Source organism: Polistes canadensis, unplaced genomic scaffold, assembly GCF_001313835.1.
Source record: "Polistes canadensis isolate GaletaPanama2010 unplaced genomic scaffold, ASM131383v1 scaffold_104, whole genome shotgun sequence".
In the NCBI taxonomy this organism is placed as follows: Eukaryota; Metazoa; Arthropoda; class Insecta; order Hymenoptera; family Vespidae; genus Polistes; species Polistes canadensis.
In genome coordinates this window covers 382,146-388,693 of record NW_014569651.1, presented here as the reverse complement: position 1 = coordinate 388,693, position 6,548 = coordinate 382,146, and positions in this window count along the sequence as shown.

Below are 6,548 nucleotides of genomic sequence, written 5' to 3'. Positions count from 1 at the left end.
TATCGATATATTGCGTGGACGCAGAACCACGTTAAGATATAACACATATTGTATTAATCTATGTGTGTATGTATCCTACTATATGTATGCCTGTTATGTTATATTATGTATATATAGTATGTAGTATGTTAACCATTCCTGTCTTACACTCTTGTTTATCCTCAATGCCTTAGGAATGCGTCCAATGAAAGCAAGGTTGATCCCATGGAGATTGCATATGATAATTCTTGATCGATTATACCTACGTGCACGCCCTACTTTACATTATCTACACCTTTTTCCTTTTCTATCTTTATTTTTTTTTCTTCTTTTTTCTTTTCACTGATAACACAACAACCACAACCGCTAACCCACCACCATCGTCAACCTTCATTTATATTATATTTTCGTTTTTTTTCTTTTTCTTATTACTTCATTCATCATCTTCATCTTCATCATCTTCTTCTTCTTCTTCTTATTTTTCATCTCGTTATTCGTCATCTTCTTCATCTTGTTATTCACAAGTAGTGAAAGTTTGAGACTCGGATAATGCCTCTAGCAATCGATTACGTTAAACGATAGTACAACGCTCTTAAGGAATCTTGAAGTCTTAATTAATCAAAAGATAATTTACGAGGAAGTTTTTCGATAGATAAAATCTATTATGTAAGTTTTAAGTGTTTAGAAAATGATAAGTATTTTCTAATAGAACATTTGAAATTTTTATTAACGTTAAATATTTTTATATATAATCAATATTATTTAATATTATATTTAATATTATAGTTATATTATTTAATACTAGTAGTTTATTATTCATTTGTTTTTTATTTATTCTTGTTTATCTTACATTTAATCAACCAAAAGTGTTGGGAGTGGTAAAAATATTTTCCCAAATTCAAAAAAGAAACAAAATACTTGTATTTGAATAATCGAAGTAGGTTTAATTTGCCGATAAAAATTTACGAGTAAACACGTTTTACATTATATTTTATCAATCGACGAGTCAATATTCAGTTTTATCAAAAAAAAATATATCGACCTTTGAAATAATTTTATCAAATGGTTGTATTGAAATATTATTCCCATATGTTTCACTAAAAAATTGACAAAAACGATATTCTTGATAGGAAAAATTGTGAAATATTGACGATACACAACTATCAACCAACAACAACAACAACAACGATGAAACGTTTTAAAAAATTTTCTTCGATATTTTGTATAAAAAGAAAAACAACCATCAAACTCAACAAAAATTGAAACTCTTGAGACTATAGGTAAAATGTGGACCGTTTATTTTGAAAGTAGTGCAAGTCTATTTTATTTTTATTTTCAATTACAATCAATTCAAAAATATAAATTAATTATGTCAATTCTGGCAATGTTTCTATTAACAAAAGAAACCAATAAAAATAGAAATAGTATCATTTATTTTGAAACGTTTATTATATTTATACAATATAATTAAACTTAACGTAAGATATCGAAGGATGGGAAATGCAATTGAAAATCTTGTCGAAAGATTTTCCCCTTTGCTTGTCTAATCATTAATCGAATTTAACTTATATATTCCTCGAAATTATTTTCAAAATAAAAATAAAACATTTTAAACCACATGACCCTGCCACCTAAGTCAATGGTAATTGGACTTACCTAACTTTCACAATGAATCGTTACGTAAAATTTCCTTTCATTGTCCAACTTTGATTAGAACAAAACGTGTTTCCACACAGTTTAAAGATATTAAATATATTAACTAGTTATAAATACAAAAAAGCTTACAATTAAATAAATTAATCACAAATATTATACGACATCTCATTTAAATAGAAAAAAAAAAAACAAAACAGAAAATAGATTTAAATCACATTTAAAATAAACAAATCGTAAAAACGTTATCTTATATTCCAGGATAACATAGTTTACGAGGAATATAATAACAGTGTGTTTCAGGATAAGTGTGTGTTGGTATAATATTATCGATCAAGTATTGGAGACAACTAAATTCAGGATACGCGTCAAACAGAAAAGGAATTATGAACAGACCGGTCCCGATAGCCAACACGTTGGGACCCTTTCCTCCTCCTCTTCCTCTCCTCCACCTCTGCCTCCTCCTTCTCCTTCTCCTGTTTGCTATTTCTTTTCATTCGTTTGCGCTCACGCAATGCGCGTTTCTCTTGGTACAGTGCAAGGAGTTGCACTTAATAACGGTACAAAACGCGGAAGCGATATTGGCACGCGACTACTCGGGGTTTTCTTTATCTCTGTTCACGATCCAACTTATATCTGTCTCTCTCTTTCTTTCTTTCTCTATTTCTCTATCTATCTCTATCCGTCTCTCTCTTTCATTCTCTCGAGTTCTGTAGTTCTTTATATACATTTTTTCTGTTTTTTTTTTTTCTTTTTTTTTTCTTTTTTCTTTTTTCTTTTTTTTTGTTCATTTATTTCTCTAACATTCCCTTTGGGCCTCCCGTACTTACGAAACTTCATAGCGAACTAGACGACGACGCGTGGTACGCGACAGTTCCAACATTCTCCTGGGCCGAACTTTGGACGTAATCCTAACACGCTGATCGAGTTATCGAGACTTTCATATACGGCCTTCAAACCAGTTTCCTTCAGGTTCGTTTAGGATTTATTCTTTACTTCCCCCTTTTTTTTATTCGTTTGTTTTTTTTTTTGTATTTTATAAACTATCATATCAATCGGGGATAGATAAATACGTTGGATTGTATTTTATCTGTCTTTTTTGGTCAAAGTCTTTTTTTTTTTTCTTTTTTCTTATTGTCTAATAGCAAATTTTTATTTAAGTAAATCTGTTCATTTTTTTCTCGTAATAAAAAAAAAAAAAACATAAGAAAACGGTGTGAATTGGTATATTATGCATCTACTTGTTTCTAATTAGGCGTTGTTATAAACTAATGTCTCCATTGCTAAGTCAGTTAGATAAAATTTTTATGTAACAGATTTTTATAGGCTCGTTATATTTTTCTTCGTAACTTCCTTCATTTTTAGTATTTCTTTTTTTTTTCTTTTTTTCCCCCCTAACGTGCGAATAACGAAACAAGTTTTAAGTTATTATGCACCTATCCAGTTATTATTTAAGCTAACTAATTTCTCTATCACTAAGCTCGTTAGATAAATTTTTATATAATTTTTTTTCTTTTTTCTTTATATTACACTTTCGTGTTATACATTCGTTTTTCAACTTTCTTCTCTCTCTCTCTTTTTTTCTTGTTCAATATTTTCATTTACTTATTTTTTTTTTTCCTTTCCGTCCTGTAGGAAAAAAAAAAATATAGAATGTCATATTACGCGTATATCAACGTTAATTATGATTTATTCGATTAAATCGTATTATTCAATTAATTAGATAAAATTAAAATCCGTTAGATAAATATTATATAATTTCCTTTTAATATGATTTTTACGATCATTTCTCAACAAACAAAATTGAAAAACTTAATAATTCGTTTCTACATTCGTGACAAGTCGAATTAAATCAAACCCATTACTCCTGATCATTCATAGTTAACACAGAAAGAAATAAACTACTAAATTTATTTTCCAACTGTGTGCACATGTATCACCGAAAAAAAAAAATCAAAAAAAAAAAACATAAAAAAAAGAAGAAAAAAGCAAAAGAAAGAAAGAAGAAGAAAAAAAAGGATATAACATTTTACCTGTACTAACTCAGCACGTTTAGAACAGAAACGTGTTATTAGGGTGCAAAAAGAAAATCTATTTAAAAAGTGACATGTCAGGTGACACATTCGTTACCCTATCTTGTCACGTGTCTCATCTAATCTTACAAGTTAATGAGTACCTAGCAATTTACTGTAACCGATCGTCAAGACTAATAACTATCTTTATGTCTTTCTCTTTCTCTTTCTCTTTCTCTTTCTTTCTCTTTCACTCTCTTTTTACATTCTAATGAACTATTTTCTTCTTCTTATTCTTCTTCGAGATGAAAACAAACACACACACTCTCTCTCTCTCTCTCTCACACGCATATATACTTTCTCACACATATTCACAGATAAATATATATATACACACACATATCATAATACTAAGAATATTATTTCAACAGTGATCTTATTATTCTATTATTCGACTATGCAACTTACTAACGTGCACTTTCCTTTAACATTCTCTCTTTCTATCTATCTATATCTCTCTCTCTCTCTTTTTCTGTCTTATAGTTTACATGTAAAGTGTCCAGGTGTAAGAAACGAGCTATGCACGATCATTGGCACGTATATACGTTAACGTTTACCTAAAAAGGGGAGCTTCAAACTATACAACTCTAACTGTTTCTCTCACTTATATATACACAACTAACACCTGGATACAAATGCATAACATATGACAAGAATAACTCGAAGAAAAAAAAAAAAAAAGAAAAGGGGGATTGATGAAATAAAATTTCAAAAATTTTCATATTTCTTTCTCTGGAATATGAAGTATGTATAAAAAATAGAAAAAATATTCCTACAAATATTTATACAACGAGATTCGTCTTACACAACTGTAATAATTTTGTCTCATTATTATTAATTAATCGATCGCGAAAAGGGAAAATTTGTTGATAATATATATTAATTAATTAAAATTCAATATTTTCATATATATTTTCATCGAAGAGATAAATGAAAATTATTCCTGCGAAAATATTTCCCGTCGAATTTTTTTCTTGTTTCTCTTTATCTCTCTCTCTCTCTCGTATTCTTTTTTTTTATATTCGCATAATTAATAATCGACAGATAATTAAGTGATAATTAATGGCTACATTTTTACATGGTGTTTCGTTTCTTTTTTTTTTTTTTTCTTTTTCTAACGATCCTGTAATACACGCATACTTGTTGATCTATGTGATAGATAATGCACGATGGAAATAGCAGAGTTGAGGTGAGTTTCGAGTACTCGAAGGTAGACGAAAGGTACTTAAAAGACAGAGAGAGAGAGAGAAAGAGAAAGAGAAAAAGACTCTTTGGTTTCGAGACTTTCAAGCCTTTCTAGACGACGGTATAAACTCGAAACAGCGGCCACGGCTATTTGATTACACGCTGATCACTCGTTCAATGAGTAAAAGAAAGAAAGAGACAGATAGAGAAAAAGGTAAACACCTGTAGATATATTCTCTCTCTTTCTCTCTCTGTCTCTCTCTCTCTGTCTCTCTCTCTCTGACACACACTCTTTCTGTTTCTTTCTTACTCTTTAATCGGGAAAGTTTATAGGCAATTAACGGTATATATAAAAGTTTGTATGCTATCTCTTTTTTATTTTATTTCCCCCCCCCCTCCCCGCGCCGTTGTTGCTTTTTTTTTTTTTAGTTTCATAGTTATCTCGGATTGAAAAGTAATTCGATTTAAATCGAGAATGCGATCGAGGTTCGATCGTGTTTTTCTCGATCGATGTAGATCAAATCTTATCCCGCGCGTAATCTCGTTATTGATAATAAGAAATTTTAAATTGGAAGTGACATTTTTTTTTATGATCGTTTTGTTGTAATAAGATAGAAAAAAAAAAAAAAGAACGAACAAATTTGATTCAAAAATCTTTCATCGAGTATTATGTACATTTAACCCGAATATTAATTAAATATGAACATCGAACGTTAATATTTAACATAAATATTAAAGTATCATGATTAAGTACAAACGTTAAATGTGAACTTTAAACATGATCATTGAGCATTATCATGATTGTTATTAGGAAAAGGAAAAAAGAACAAAAAAAATAAATAGAATAAAACTAATGAAAACTATTTCCGAAATATTTACAGAAACTTTTAAAAAAAAAAAACATATCAGAGATTGCAATGCTATAAATTGTACAACTTTGCTATTTCTTTGAAAAGTTTTGGTAAATATTTGTTATACTAAAAAGTAAATAGATTTTAATACAACTTATACTAAATTAAAGTACACTCTTTTGTCTACGCGTAGAATACTATATCGAGTTATAAATTTAGCATGTAAAGTTCAGGAAATATCAGAGAATGCAATGCTGTAGATTGTGCATCTTTGCTATTTCTTTGAAAAGTTTCGGCAAATATTTCTTATACTTTTAGCAAATGGATTTTAATGAAACTTATATTAAATTAAAGTACACTCTTTTGTCTACGCGTAGAATACTATATCGAGTTATAAATTTAGCATTTAAAGTTCAGGAAATGTCAGAGAATGCAATACTGTAAATTGTGCATCTTTGCAATTTTTTTGAAAAGTTTCGGTAAATATTTTTTATACTAAAAATTAATAGATTTTAATAAAACTTATATTAAATTAAAGTACACTATTTTTTCTACGCGCAGAATACCATATCGAGTTATAAATCAATCAGTAAAGGTTAATAAAATGGCAAAGAATGTGATGCTGCAAATTTTTCCTACTTTGCCATTTCTTTGAAAAGTTTCGGCAAATATTTTTTATACTTAGAGCAAGCAAATCTTAATGATTTTTATATTAAATTAAAGTACGCACTTTTATCTATACGTAGAATACAAATTTGAGTTATAAATTAATTTGCAAAGGTTCATAAAATGGCAAAGAAAAGTTCGC